Raw genomic sequence first — 16,618 nt, forward strand, 5'->3', positions numbered from 1 at the left:
ACAGAGAGTTTTCACCTAACCCTGACTCATGTAGGTTGAGTTCCTTTGGAATGTTCCACTATTTTTATGTTATACCACCTTAGCAACCCCTCATCCCTCTCCCCATTCCTTGGTTTGTGGTTTTTCCCTTTAAAAACTCCTCTCAAACTGGCTGTCGGGGTCGATTCAGCTCCTGCGTGAGCAAACGAATTGACCGGCAGCTAGCTGTCACATGCCCGAATAAACCTCGATATTGCTCCAGTTCACGGTGTCTCGAGCAGACTACTGGGTGGTCGCAACCTTCCGAGTCTTGAGTGAGGGTTTCCCCTCTGCGGGGGTCTTCAGCTCTTCTGACAATTGAGAATTTGTTTCAGATTTTATTGTTAATGTCCAAATATTTTCCCTGTAGATGTTCAGATTATAAATATCTGATAAGATTTCTGTAGCCAGTAGAAGAAAGTATTATCACCCCAAAATATGTCTCTTTGAGATATTATTACATAGTTTTCTTCCAACTTCTCTCTCTCTCTCTCTCTCTCTCTCTCTCTCTCTCTCTCTCTCCTGTACCTTGACAGAACTTCCTAGGAAACAAATGCCTTCCCTGGACCAACACAAGAAGATAATATCTGTCACCAAATTCTGCAAGCTGATTCTTCAGAAGTGTACAAGTTTATTAAATAGCCCTCACTCCCTGTTCTGTTAATTTTATGTCACCTTGGTCCATGCTAGAGACCTATCTGTGAAGATGAAAAAATTAATTGAGAAAATGTCACCGTACTATAAGCCTACAGGCAAGTCTATGACACAATTTCTTGATTGGTGATTCAAGGAGAAGGGACCCACTGTGGGTACTGCCACCCATGGGCAGGTAGTCCTGTGTTGTATAAAAAAAGGGGGCTGAGAAATTTGTGGGAAAGAAGCCACTCAGAAGCACTACAGTCTCTTTATCAGCTGCTGCCTCCAAGTTTCTGTTCTGCCTTGAGTTCCTGTCCTGACTTCCAGCAGTGATAGACTATGATGTGGAAATATAAGCTGCAAAGATTACTCCTTCCCCCCTGGGGGTTGTTTTATCACAGTAATAGCAACCCTAAGACAATCCTTGTTAGGTATATGTCCCATACCATCTCATACTGAGATGGAATTTATTATCTGTAGTCCAGACCACTTTGTCCTATAATTTTTTTTATGACATGAGTCTGTATTCAAAAAGCAGAAAAGACATCTACTTTGGTCCTTTCTTTTCAGTCCTCACTCTCTGTAAAGGTGTGTGTATGTGCACACGTGCATGCGTGTGTGCATAAAATGTGCATCTTTCCCCTGTTAATTTGTTATCAATACCTAGACACAGTTGAGAATATAAATTAATAACTAAGAGGGGTACATGTGTTGTTGTAAAACCCTTACTCAAGTATTTATAAACTTTTAAACGATAATAAATTTTAAACCAATGTAAAAAAGTAGCATGTTTGTATGAAAAAATGTCCAGTGTTTTATTTTCTCCACTAGCAATGTAAAAAGAAAAGAAAATCAAGGGTTCTTTCACTTTTCTTGGATCTGCTGGAAAACACACTCATACCCCTGTACACACACTGTAAGCAGTTCCCCTATAACAGTGGTAGTCATATACAAAGGTGTGCAAGTAGATAAAAATCCTCTTTTGAAGAAAGCTCAGCTTCACAAATGCTTTTCAGTCTTCTAAGCTGTAGCTTCCTGTTGAATGATTATGCAACTAAAATGATCTTCAGGGCCCCAGGTGCAGCCTCTCATAGAGGTTGCCAGTTATGTGGATCCTCCGTAGAGAAGCAGCAGGACAAAAGCTAATGGCAGAGGCAATCAACAAAGCAAGGAGAGGATAGAATAAGTAAAGCCAACAAGCCCCAAGCAAGAAAGACTTGCAGTCAAGTGACTGCAGGTGCTGGCACATGTACACAAGCAGCAAGGAGAACTAAAAAGCTTGTGTGACAGGCTGGCTGTGGAAGAACCAGGGTATAGATGTTATCACAAAACCAGATGCCCAAAACCTACAGTATTTATTTGGAAACCCTTTTTCTTTATAAGTAAACCGTACAGTAATCTCCAGATACCACAAGCTGATAATCTTTCTGTAGTTGTTTGTCAGTTAATGGTGATGTTGGTCCAGATGGAAGCTCTAGAGGATTCTAATTCTGACAGGATGTCCCACTGAAGACCTCCTCCAGAGAAAGAAAGATCTGAAGATAGATGATGGGAAATTCTGCTGTCACTGCTGCACATGGACATTGAAAATTCACACAGAGGCAGGATGTAAGAATTGAACCAGGTTTCCTGGACTCAACCACTCTCCATTTCAAGGCCATATTCAGGACTACCTGTACAGAAAGGAAAACACTATTTTTGATAAGCAAATATTCTGAGGATTTACAGTACTTCAATTCTTCGGTTGTGCAACAGCCCTTCACACAGCAGCTATGAATTTGGTGTTCTTTTTTTTTTTTTTTCCAGAAGTATTTCTAGGCTCTAAAACAGTTTAGACGCTGTGGTCCGTGACACAACTCAGGCTGATGTGAAACAAAGTAAAGATGAAAATTTGGACAGAATGGAGATGTTACAGTGGAGATTCTGGATAAAGTTTTTCACTGAACAGAAAGTTGCAATTTCATGCAACACAAATTGGGCTTTTTCAAAAGGAAGATGACATTAAGGCAGGAGAGGAAATGTATTCAGTAGAGTGGAAAACAGGGCTTTGGATTGGATATGATCAAGGCACATTGTATTAACAAGGAAGAATCCATCATACTATTTTCAGAAATAAAAATAGGTTTTCCCAAGACAATAGACATCACATGGTGAGATTTTCACTCTCCTGCATTAGAAGCATTTGCGAATCCTTGTGCTAACAATCCATTGGGGGTATCTGATAAGCATAGTGCAGTCATCCTGTCCTCAGATTTGACCCTGTTCAGTGACAAACTTTATCCAGAATCTCCATTGTAACATTTTCATACTGTTCAAATTTTCATTTTCTGACATGACCTGCAGGTCCAGTTATTTGTGGGGGTCGAGGAGGACCTCACCTGAAAAGGAACATGGGTGGGAGAGAGAACGAGACCAAGCAAATGTCGTCTTGTCAAGGTCTACTTTAATGTGGAAGCGGCTTACAAGATATACTCTAGGCAAAGGAGGAAGGGGAACAAAGAACAGGATGAGGACTCTATCAACTATCGATAGATAAGGTCTGTCATCTGGCAGAGCATTCTACGGTTTTTCCTGGAATGTCCCAGGGCAACAGTTCTCTATGAACAGGAAATTCTTTCTTAGCTGAAGGACAGATTCTCCCAAAAGAGACAGTTTCTCATTAAGCAACTTTTGTTAGCTGGGATGGTGGTCCAGGGTCGCCAACAATTTTCCTTTGCCTTGCTTCAGATCAGCCTAATCTATGTTATTGACCACAGTGTCTAAGCTGTTTTCAAGCCTAGAAATACTTCTGGAAATGTACAAAAAAACACCAGCACTTCATACTGCTGTGTTTCTTACTAGGGATTGTGAAATTCTTCAAATAAGAGCCCCCAGCATCTTTTGAGCATTCATTAAAAGCCAGCTCTGAATAGTGTAAATCATCAGAATAATTTCTTAGGGGAAAAGTATTGTTTGTCAGCTGCAAAATAAAGATAAATTATATTAATAAATAACAATATACTTTACCTTTCAAGAGTTCAGTAACAAAGTAATTCATGAACTGAAATATATTACTAACACAGAGAAAAATAAAGTACTTTTAGATATTATTAACTCTGCCTTTTAAAAATTGATATGTATATACAGCAAGTATATTTTAATTCAAATCGATTGTGTAAACATTACTCACCAATTTTCTCTCCTCTCATGATTAACATGTGTGGTACCTTTCCACATACCATAAGGAAAGTTCTAATCTCTAGGTTGTAGATGGCATTTGATTGCTTTGTATTAAGTATAAACATATTATATATTATAAAAATGGAATATATTATGAAAATGTCAAATGAAATAAGGGGATATTTCAAAGCATTTAAAAATATTTTATTAATTACCTACTCATGTTGCCATAACTAAATTCCTATTAAGAAAAATACAATGAATTTACAGAAAAAAACATCACAACACTCTGAGAATATAATATGAATAAAAACTGTCTAGCAGAATTTGAGACTGAGGATGATAAGACAAACAAAAAAAAAGATCATAGGATGCCATCCTATGATTTATCTTATAAGAAGGGTCCTGAATGTAATGAATATACCCATAGTCCTGATTCATCATGTATGTATCTATTTTGTAGATGTTGATAGACATTTTCCTGATTATCCTAATGTAATTCTAGGAGTCTTTAAAAAATTGAAATTTCTTTTTCGTTTTTTTCTTTCTTTCTTTCTTTTTTTTTTTTGGTTTCTAAAGTTTATTAAAAATAGAAGAATAGAAAAACTTTACATAAAAATATGTCAATTTTAGTGTCCACATTGTTGTCCACACAGAAAATCGAAACATGATAGCTTTTCGTCAAACTGTAGCATATGGCCACAGTGGTAGCCAGGCCAATTCATGTGGTTCACCATTACGGACCGGGACAGACACATACCTGTGCCTGTGGATGATAGAACTTTAAAACGCACATCTGCGGGTCACTCAAATGGCCCTACGGTGGCTCCTTAATGCAGATACAGTCAATATTGCTAATGTGTAAATTAGTACAGGCTATGGACCAGTGTCCATAAATATTCTTTAGCAACAGACTTCACAATTTAAATACTTTTAAATATTCTGAATGATTCCAATCCTCATGAGCTGCAGACCCCATGTGCTCCTCTGCTCTGTAGTATCTCCCAGAGGCAACAGCCCTACCACAGCAGCAGGAGGCAGACCCAGACACAGAACTTGTCCTTGGTGAGTGGAGGTCACTGTCAGACATCGATTCAGAACTCCCACGGCTTCATGTCGATCAGATGGCACAGCACTCAGCTTCCCAGCTTGACATTCTGTACTAGTGGACTTAAGACCAACCTACCTGTAGTGTTTAGCAGACCTCCATTTTAGAAATGGAAGTCAGAGAGCCTACAAGTGCAAGCACTCCAGGACAACTGTGGCACTCCAGAGACTCAGGGTCAGGCGATGGATATATTCTTGTTAAAAAAAAAAAAAAGTAACAAAGACAGTGGTTGTTGTGGCAGAATACACCTGCATAGTATACCTGTGTGCTTCTGACGCCAGGTACCAGCCGCTCTGGGGCCCACACTGGGCTGTGCTCTCCTGCGATACATTAAAATACTCCCCATGTGCCCTGAACAGCGGAGGTCCTTTTCAGATATTTTCTCTTAACAGAACGAGTGCATACCTATGCAGATTCCTCAATGGAATCAATGAAATCCCTTTCTCCACATTCCTAAATCTGGGTGTCATTGTCTGTAACGATACTCACCAGGTCCAGGACTTTAGACCACGTCACTTAAGGTCACTTAACGGACCGAAGCACGCCCACAGTCACAATGTTTTATGATTTATACGATGTGACAACCTCTTCTCCCCTTAGATGTTTTTACTTCCGGCACGATAAATGCTGGATTTGCTGTCTAGTTTTTAAAAACTCAAACCAAAATGTCAAAACTCGTGGTCAGAGCAAGACGAAAGCCTAAGGCCTACAGCGAGGCCGCCAGGTACACACTGGCCTCCCAGAACCATCGAGATGACTCAGCTCCTTCCCTGCATCGGACCAGAAGAAAAGACGTAAAAATAAAGCCCACAGGCCCCTCCTCACGGTGTTCATGTCATGATGCTATCGATAACCAGCCAACACGAGGAACTCAACTTAGAAAATGCGAATTGGAAAAGGATATAAGCGTGTTTTAAAAAAATTCCCTCCTCCCTTAAATATAGCTTATGTGAAAATATGAAATTAATTAAAAAATATCTGAGTTATTGCACAAATCATAAGTTTTCAATATTTACATAGAAAAACAATCCCTAATTTTCAAACAAGATATGAGGGCCGTAAAACAGAAGCCTGCCCACTCAGTCACAGAGACATGGAGCAAGGCTTGGCATCTCTGCCTGTGACAGACACGACGAGAACTCCAAATATCCACCCAGCAGACATGGCTGCAAGGCCGAACCTCCAGTCCCTGACCCTCCTAGGCCTCCCTGCTGGGCACGGGTGAGACTTCAAGCAGGCAGACGCACATCCACATGGAGTAAGGCTTCAGAGATGAGCACTAGGAGCTGTTCTGTAAGATGGATGAGGCCACCACACACATGCAGAGTGACCAGGGGTGGGCAGCACTCGGCAGCCCACGGTGGAGGTGGGTGGATGCTGGTCTCGGTTCCCCTGTGGTGCCCGAGGCCCGTGGGCAGTCATTCAGGACATTATCTGCTGACACTCACAGGCAGGCTGTCCCTTGAGTGTGCGTGCTTTTTCCTCCTCCAGCCAGTGCAGTTGTACTGACGGTGCCCTCGGTTGCCAACAGGAGGCCTCACGGTTCCTCTGCCCACAGAGCTGTAGCCGCCATCCTGAGTGTGGTTGTGGGAGCCTTTAATGGGCAGTTTCATGCCATTGTGCTGCTTGTGATAGAGATGAGGACTAGAGAGTGGGTTGGAGGATGCCGAGGGAATGGCTGGGGAAGTTACGTTGTGAACAGCCTTCAAAGATGTGGTTCGGTCAACACCAGCCTGTCTCCAAGGATCAGGGGCAACACCGAGGGTCTGTGGAGGGATGGTCACTCTGGTCTGATTGTTTGCTGTCATGATCAACGTTCTGGAAGCAGCAGGATGAAATGTGCTGCTGGGCATTGGGAAGGCTGTGGGCAGGCTGGCCATCAGGGTAGCGGGTGCTTGCCGGCTGAACTGATAAACACTGGGCGTGGTGCAGGGTGGTTTGTCAGAGTCAATGTCACTTCCAGAAAGCTAGGACACGGAAGAAGCCGAGGAGCCTGAAGACAGCAGCTGGGAACTGGACAGGGACAGAGTCAGGCGCTGGCTGGACGGGGAGCTGGGCTCCTAGATCTGTATCTGCTCCCCATTACACGCAGGGATCCTCTCCTTTATCTTCATCCTGTTGTCTAGGTCTGGAGACGGGAAGACTCTGCTTCCCCACTTTTCTTTGATCCACCTCCGGTAGTCGATCACTTCCTGGGTGACTTTGATGATTCTCCCTAAAGTACTTTCCGAGTCCCTGTTGGGGTAGGATCTGGCCAGCGGAGACACAGTGTGGCTGAGCACGATGTAGGCATAGTCGAACACCTGCTTGACCTGCATGGCCCCATAGGAGCTCCGCCTGACCTCGTTTCCAGGCAGCAGGAGGTCCTCAATGCACAGCATTGATGGTCGGTACTCACTGATAATGGCTTTCATAATCTCTTCTTTGCCGATATAGGCACCTCCTTCTTTTATTCTAATACCAGTTTTCAAGTCATTAAAATTCCTTCCATAAAGTTCAAAAAATTCTACAAGAAGCATTCCCAGGTTTTCATCAGCTCTCCGGGCATCGATTCTTCGATGTAACTGCAGAAAGCTGATAGCCATTAAAATGAGGCTGTAGGAGCTGATCCCGCATGTGAAGACTTCATTCAAGTTCCTCTGGAGGAGGAACTCTTTCAACACTAAAATCAAGTACGGCAGTAGCGAGTTCTTCTTCATGTAATTCTTGATGAACTCTGCCGCCCAGACGCCAATCTCCATGTTAAAGCTGATGTCGACTTTAACTTCAGTCTCCTGGTCTGTAAGCTTTACGATGAACACTGTAGCTTTGTCAAGAACTTTGATGGAGCACGGCTCAGCCACCTTGTACTTCTGCAGGGCCTGTTCCAACAACTGTAATGGAGGACGTTCCCACTTTCCAAAAACAACCAGGTCTATGTCACTTGTTGGAAGATAGAGGCCTGTACTAAAGCTGCCAAATATCTGCACCTCAGCTGGTGGGCCAGAGGTCTTTCACCACTGTTTCGATCCGTTTCACCATCTCCATTCTCATGGCTGCTCCTTCAGGACAAGGGGCCATGAAGTTATAAAAGTCAATTATCTCCTCATGAAGTCCTTGGATGCCCGGACTGTACGTGCGGCTCTTCCACGGCTTGCCGGGCAGCGCAGCCTGGGCCCGGGGCCTCCCCCTCCGTTCAGTGTGCCCGCTCGGCTGCCGGACAGCAGGTAGTTGAGGCCATACATGCTGGCCTTGTTCTCCCGTTTCCGCCGGCCCGAGTGGAACTGGTGTTGGGGCGGCGAGCTGGCGGGCATAGGGCCACGTGGGCCCGGGTGCGCGTGGGCAGCGCTGTCCGCGAAGCTGAAGAAGGTGCGGCCCGCTGCCGGAGCGGCCAACCGAGATGCTGCGGGAGGACAACGACGAGCAGCCGGGACTCTCAGTGCCCGACTCGGTGTTGGACGACGACTAGGACGACAACGGGGATTTGTGCAGGCGCCGTGCACAACTGTCCAGTCTTCTTGGCTCTGCACAATCCTTTAAAGATTTCTTTAATAAGAAATTCAAGATTTCTTACTCTTCTTGATCTGAACTGCTGGAGCTCTTTGTAAGCTGCAATTTTTTTTTACCCATATTATGTAAAGTCTCCCCTCTGAACACACTCTGTAGACACTACAACTAAAAATCTCCACCACTCTGCATTATGGGGTCATGCACTGGGGCAGAGGACAAAGTTTGCAGTACAGTTTCTTTCTCCCAAATGCTCAGATCAAACACCAACCTTCTTTGCTGTCAAATCATTTAAGCTGTGCCCCAATTTCCCCCAGTAACACCAGTGCTTTAATGGATGGTTAAAAAGATTAGCTGTACACAAGATTTATAAAGTTTCAGTTTCATCAGTCCTGGCTGTTCTCTTATTATTGCAGGTTGTTTTGCTTGCATCCCATAGGTGTGTGTGTACACCTGTGCCTGTGATGAGTGTGTTTATTTGGCAGGTAGAGCATGTTCTCTGCCTCATCCCCATTTTAGGAGATGACAGGAGACCCTGTAATCAATGTCTCTCACCAGAGACTCATAAGAGCTTTTTAAAGGTACAGGTGGATAAGCTGTTCACACACACACACACACACACACACACACACACACAATTGAGTCTCACTCTTACAAGCAGTGTAACTTTTACTCCTTCTGATATTAGAAAAAAGATATCAGAACCAATACTCAGTGTCTGGAACTTCAGCTAAGATAAACACATGGGGCAAATCTTCCTAGTCTGAATGATATTGGCTTCATGAGCATAAAGTCTTTGGAAAATTGCTGACACCAAGCAATTGAACAACATATCTCTGTAGCAGTTGAGTTTCTCAAACCCATGGCTTTCCTCTTAAACAGGTTCCTTGGTCTGTGAAAATAGAAATATACTGTGGGACATACACATAAGACATTGGAAAAATCCAACGTCTGTGTTTCCTCCTATTTTGACCACAAGAGAAGTCTATCCTGCTTTGCTGGTGTTGCCTATGAAAACACTATTCGGGACCAGCACTAGCACAGCGTCATGGTCACAGACATCCCAGGATATACCACAGACAATGCTGACTCACTCTTAGTGACATTCTTTCTGGGATTTTTGTTGTTGTTTGTTTTTATGGGTTGTTTGGTTTTGTTTTTATTTTTTACTTCAGCACTGGAAAGAAACCAGGGCTACTCACATGTTAGGCAAGCCTTGGGCCACACAGTTACACTACCAGCCTTCAGAACAGTACATGGTGCAACTAGCCAACAGACAATCATAGATCATGTGAAAAGTGAAATTCTAAGGCCTACTGGATCTCACCGTGATTTTCAGAATAATACACATTCTCCTTTTTTCATATTGTATTCAACATTATTAAGATAAAGTCCTATATGGAGAGTAAAAGTGTAGTATGGCTTCAAGTTGGAAAATCAGAATTAAGATGCTATTTTAAACATAAATCTGAAATTAGTTGAAATAAAACAGTTATTTATATATAATTATTATCAGGCCTCATCCATCACTGCACTGAGGTCTTATTAATAAGAGTTTAAATAATAATTTTAAAATGTAAATGATTGATAGCTTGGTCATGAGTTTTAAATCATTTTAATATTTTATAATTATGAAAATTATCATGTCTAAAATACTTATAAATAGTAGGGTATTATGAAAATAATATTTTCAGAAACCTATAAATATCATAGATGGTACCAAAGAATAAAAATACTCGGTAGGAAAAAGTTTCTGACTCTAGAGTACTGAACTTAGCCTAAATCACCACCTCATGTTTGTTTCTAATAATAATGTTTGTTTTATCAAAAGTTTAAAATTTCTAGAAAAGACTAAAGCAAGTTCTTTTCTTATACTCACGGTGGAAACAATAGGCATGTTATTGAAAACATGATTTTTATGAATTATCTCTCAGTCATGGACTTGCAAATGCCATTTCCATCCATATTTCTAAAAGCAAGTACTACATAATTAATCTTTAAGCTAATCCAAGAGTAAATCATATAATCACTGAATAAATTTCTTGAGTGCCTTAAATTAGAAATCAGTACAAAATACCAAACACACAATAACTTCCTTCTGAAGGAAAAAAAAAATCTACTTATATAGACTTGCAAAATGTCAATGTCCAGACTTTGTGCTGTGGTCTGGAAAGCGAACAGGAAGTAAAATATGATTTTGTCAGCATAGGGTAAATGCACCACTGGAACTATTTACAAAAAGTTGAGTTATTAAGCTGGGGAGATCAGGATGTCCAGACATAGTCACACTACAGTACAAAAGGAAAAAGGGATCGTATCAGCACAGAAAAGACTTCCAGGCAAAAGCAAAATAATTGCCTGTCTTTAAAATATTCATTTAATATATTTTTGCTCCATGAGGAAAGAAGCTGTGGCCTGGAGTTCTGTCACTCTTTCATCTTGTAATCAGAATTACTAAACAGTTCCTCAAAGGCATGAAGTTTTTCCTTGAAAATCCTGTAGTCTTTGAGCCATTTCAAAATAATGAGCAAATTAGAATATCATTGTACTGTACCACCAAAGAAAGGTCTTGAGAGCCAAATGCCTACAACAGAGTAATGCCCCTGCTTTAGATTATGTACTAAAAATATAATGATCACCACCTTCAAAACACCTAAACTAAAAAAAAAAAAACCAGTATCAAAAAGTATTTCAATAACTGTGTGATCTACCTATTCAAAACTTTTTGTTAATTTGGCAATGCAAAATATGTCCCTTTAAACTTTTATTTTAACATATTTGACTAACAAATTATAAGGTATTATATGGATTTTTATATACTTTTTAATTAATTAATTTACATTATATCTAGATCATAGCTTTCCCTTCCTCCTTTCCCCTAAATTCCCCCTCCCCTCCCTTCCCTCTATCCTCTTCTCCTAAGTAGTAGTTAGCAGTGAGAGTGATGATATCGAGACTCTTAGAAGCATTCTACAAACCAAGACCTTTGATACAGATGTTGGAAAGATTTTGCTTCTGCTTTAAAAATAAATGAAAGTCCATAGAATTTTTTAAAAAGGCATTTTATCATAGATAACAACCCCAATGAGCACAGTATTTTCCACTGTTAGAATACCACTTAGAGGTGTAGTAACCTATCTATATCTCTATATCTGTACAAATCTATAAATCACTTTGTATTATCTCTCATGTATGGATATAAAACTCAAGTTCTCCTAGAAGAACATATGCCCTACATAGTAACTTTCTAAAACTTTCGAGAATGAGGAAACTGTCATTGGCTGGTAGGCTCTTGCTTGGATGACTGACAATTGCCCATTCTTCCTTTTTTTTTTTTTTTTGCAGGACCATAGCTTTCTCTATTATATGCCTTTCATAACTTTTCCAAGAAAGGCCAATACTCAGCTTTAAGACCTCCAAGCAGATTTTCCATATCTCTGTCCTTTGTTTTGCCCTGATAGCCACCTGACAAACAGATGTCATCATGCTACTAAACATTCAATACATGTGATGGCAAGGCATGTAAATATAACTTCTTCAAAATTGCTCATTGTGTACATAAGAGGCAGTTCTGTTCAGGTAAGTATTCAGATATCTAAACCTATGAGCTTAGTAAGGAATAAATATAACTGTATATATAAGCCATTAAGTTTTTCATTTTAAATGAAAGAGACTGCTTGTATGCTAAAAATGTTACATGGTAAACAGTATCAGAAAGGATTAAGGCTGTCATCATCCAGACTGGACCAATTGAGTAACCTAAGTTTCCTTTACACATTCCATAGTTAAGTTCCCAAAAATTAGAGTCTAGGGAATACTCTGCTGACAGTGAAAATGGTCATTTCCATGAATCCAAGAGGCAGACTCATCTTCCATCCAACAGATAATACTTCAGTCCTGATAACTTGAACACAAACACAGAGATCATCTGTGAATACATAGATGTTTCCTAGTCTTTGTTTCACCTCTTCTATAAGTTCTAACACTGCTACAGGAAGTGCAGATCTATATTAAGGATTTCTACCTACCCACTTCTGGTAAAAAAGTATAATATTTTATTGTGGTATGCATTATGCCTTAAATTACTAAAATTTATTTGCATTTATGTGCCTGCATTTGTATATGCCGTGTGTGTTATTGTTCCTGTGGAGTCCAGAAGAAGGCATTGAATCTTGTGGAGATGAAGTTATAGAAGTAATCTGACCAACCTAGGTTCTAAGAACCTAACTCCAATCTTCTGGAAGAGCAACAAGTATGATTACCAGCTGGGCCATCTCTACAGCCCTTTTTATGTCTTTTTCTCATGAAGTGTCAGACACAGAAACAAACTTTATAGACTAGAGTTCTAGCTAACATGTACTCCAAATCCTTGGATTTCCCATAATAGACATTAGTAAATGTTTTAGTTAGGGTTTCTCTTATTGTGATAAAACACAATGACCATAAAAAAACTTTGAGGGGAAACAGTTTATTTCAGCTTATAACTCTCAATTGTTGAGGAAAATCAGATCAAGAATCTGGAGGTAGATACTGAAGCAGATGCTGTGGAGGAGAACTAATTACTAGCTTTTGCCTGGTAGCTTATTCAGCCTACTTTCATATAGCACCCAAGACAATTAGCCAAGGTACCAACCACAGTGAACTGCATCCACTCCAGGTCAATCACCAGTCAAGAAAACTAACATTATCTTCCAAATCAACAGTATGGTGGAGGCATTTTTTCTATTGCAGTTCTTGCAAAATTACTCTAGTTTATGTCGTTTTGACATTAATCTAGCCAGCACAGAAAACTAACAAGAACACATTCCAAGAAATAAATTATCTCACATTGCCAAAGAAAATACATACGTGAATAGATATGTTTGGATTTTTAACCACAAATGGCATGTTTTCATGAGAAAATTAGCATGAATCAAAAGATTATAAACTGACAATATATGAAAAATGTTTAACATTCTAAATTTCCTCCTAAATCTTCTACCAATGGCTCTAGATTAGTACAAATACTACTAATATAAATACTACCATGTCTTCAGTTATGACCAAATTAAAAGAATAAATCTTATAATAACATCAGAGCTCTTAGCACAAATGTTAAATACCATGACAGCATGGAATGATAGATTTCAGACCTTCAGAGTATACTCCAAGAAGATTACCTCATTGAACAATGTTATCTTTTCTTCTTTTTTCTTTTTACTGAAAATAGATTCATCTCTCATATAACACATCCAATCCGTAGTTGCCCTTCCCTCCACTCTAGCTCCCACACACCCTCCCCTCTCTTTCATATCCACTCCACTTTTGTTTAGTCCGGAAAAGAAGAGGCCTCCAAGAGAAAACAACATGGACAACAACAGGACAGAACAAGACATAATATGACAAGTTTGGAAGCCCCTATGTCAAGGCTGAGTAAGGCAACCCATAAGGAGTAAAAGAGTCTTAAAAGCAGGCAAAAGAGTTAGAGATGTACTCGCTCCCACTCTTACAAGTCTCATCTTTTAAAATCGATGAAGAAAAATGTATTTCAGTATGGATACTGCACAAAATAAAAGTAAAGTGTGGCCATCAGATAACACTGGAGAAAAAAACCCTAAAAGAATATTATATACAAAAAATAAAGGATGTCTCAATAATTACAGTGCAAGAAAGAATAAAATTAATAAAAATAAAAAATGATCAAATGGTAACTTGGAAAAAATCAAACATATACAAATGTAAGCAACATTAATAAGAAAAAAAGAAAGAGCAAACAATATTTGTAGGGTACGTGGGACCATTTTACTGGACCAGCACAAGAAATGGTAAGGTTGGATGAGCTCAAACCCTAGGAACCTCAGAATCGAAAATAGCAGTAGAGTCATTTGCTAGGTACCCCTACCTGCCTGCCTCTACCTGCTTTGGGACATGTAACCACAAAACCACTCTGAGGACCATGAGCACTGGGCCATGTTGCACAAACACCTAAAGTTTTTCTCCATGGTAATAAGGTATCTAGATACTCCCAGAATTCAACCAATGAGCTTGCCTTCCTGGTTATTACTTCCCACAAAAGGTATTTAATCCCTGTCTCACCCCAAATAAAGTGTATGCATCTACATCCACCATCAAATAAACCAGTAGGAACAAGTAATGATCAGCTCAGAAACCTGATATTTTCTTGCATTGGCATAGAATCTATATATTGATACAGGTTTAAAGGTTTTCATTGACATTAATTTTGGTATATTTATATAATATTTAAAATTAATTTTATTACTCTTAGATAGGCATCGTACCTATACAACTCATTTAAGAATACAAGACTTAGACCTGGTCTTTCTAATAGCTGCTATTACAAACTGTTTAGGATGATTAAGTAATAATACAAGTTAAAGGTCAGATAGCAAACTCATGGTAATATTATATTCTGATTTAATTATAATAAAATGGTGTTTTCAAGAGTATCCAAATAGTTAATAGCTAAGAGTAGTCAATGTTTAACAACTCAGTTATACTACATATAGATAGGTGGTCTTCAAAAACATCTGAGATCCACAGAATATGACATTTAAAATCATTTTATTATTAATAGATCTTTTGACTAGGAGATACGTCTGCTCCTGACAGTATCCCCCATCCCACTGCAAAGAGGACACTGAGCATCATAACCTCTATATGGAGTTGTTCCAATTGTGGCAAGGTAGCTACTAGGCAAGAATTGTCCTAATTCATCTACAGACAAAAAAGAAAAAAATACTGTCTGGAAATAACAAACATATGTGAGATAGGCAACTGCTAAACTCTGCCAATGCAGGCTAACCTAGTCCTTCATAATTCCTGCTTCACTTAACATCTGTCAGATGGCTCTGGGCCAGAAGGCTGAAGACAGATGCTCCAACATTATAAGGAAATTCAGCTGTTTCAACACATTTTATAAGTTTTGGAAGCTCTGCTTTTGTACTTCCTACACATTCAGGTAATCTTTAATTCCTTCTCAGATCTCTGACAAGTTGAGACTAGTTATAGTCTCATAATTAAACTTAAGTTGTCTGATATTAAGGAAGATGTTCCAGATTTGAAGGGATGGTTTTCAATTGGTAATACAAGTCAAAATCAAACATATTTGAAGTACAGAATGGTAAACTCTTTAAGTAAAGATAGAGTACTTTATTTACATTGTCAAATATGATGGACTAAAAGTTTTAAGTGTATATTATACCTTACAATTTACATAATTGTTATAATTGTGTTCAATGTATATCTGAGAGAAAAGAGCCTTTTTAATTTGACAAAAATGGAAAATGTAGTTACTTGTATTCAAATGTTAATGGGGTCACCCAAAACACAGTTTGCATAAGACGATTTGTATGTGGCTTCTGAGAACCTGCCTCAGTTGGTTGCCAGCAACCAATAGCTGGGGAGGTGGGATTTTAGAATTCCCAGGCTTGGGACCAGGAGGAGAAGAAGGAGATCCTCCATGCTGTAGGACAGTGTGGAAAGAGGAGAAACATAGAAGCCACCATGGGGTAGAGAAACAAGGAGAATGCCCTGAGCTCTAGATCATGAAAATGTGGGCCAGATGGCTAATTGAATTTAAAGGCAGCCAAGATGGGATGTAGAAATTAGTAAATAGTAACTTTAATTATCAGTGGAAGGTAGAGTTTAACAAGATGGCGGTTAGGCAGTTAACCAGCTATTGTGCTACATAAGGCATATTACAATATAAAAGCTGTGTGTGTTCCAAGGATTTATATAAAAAATAACTCCCATGGGGGAGGCCTTCCAATTAAAAAAATGTACCTAAAACTTCCAAGGAAGGACTTCTTTCCTCCAGACTGTCTGGTACTGTCAACACTCACTCCCAATCAGACCAGGTTCTGCTGGTCTTGACTCTGCCTTCCCTCTCTCAGTCTACTGCCCAAAGGGAAAGGTAACTTTTAGACTCCTGTTTCTGACTCCCAGCAGTATAGCAGCAGCACCTGGGTATCCAGAGAGGAGAACAGAACCACAGCATTTGTCCCAGACTCCACTGTTTCCCCTTCCTGCCTGACAAAGGAAGACATGGACTATGGAACCCCATTTCATACTCTATTTTGCCTCCTCTGAGCAGTTGCAGGTGATGCCTAGGCACCACCAGTGGAGAAGTAGGACACAATATGACAAATATTTATGCCTACCATGCAAATTGTATGAAAATCATAGGAATCAGCAAAACACTCAATAATATAT

The 16,618-nt window shown here is 39.8% G+C and overlaps 1 pseudogene; it reads right to left on the bottom strand.

Annotated features, from left to right (window-relative positions):
- Positions 1-6,351: 6,351 nt before the first annotated feature.
- LOC114626062 lies at positions 6,352-8,166 on the bottom strand (annotated as a pseudogene).
- Positions 8,167-16,618: the final 8,452 nt, after the last annotated feature.

This window comes from Grammomys surdaster, unplaced genomic scaffold, assembly GCF_004785775.1.
Source record: "Grammomys surdaster isolate TR1022 unplaced genomic scaffold, NIH_TR_1.0 226, whole genome shotgun sequence".
Taxonomy (NCBI): domain Eukaryota; kingdom Metazoa; phylum Chordata; class Mammalia; order Rodentia; family Muridae; genus Grammomys; species Grammomys surdaster.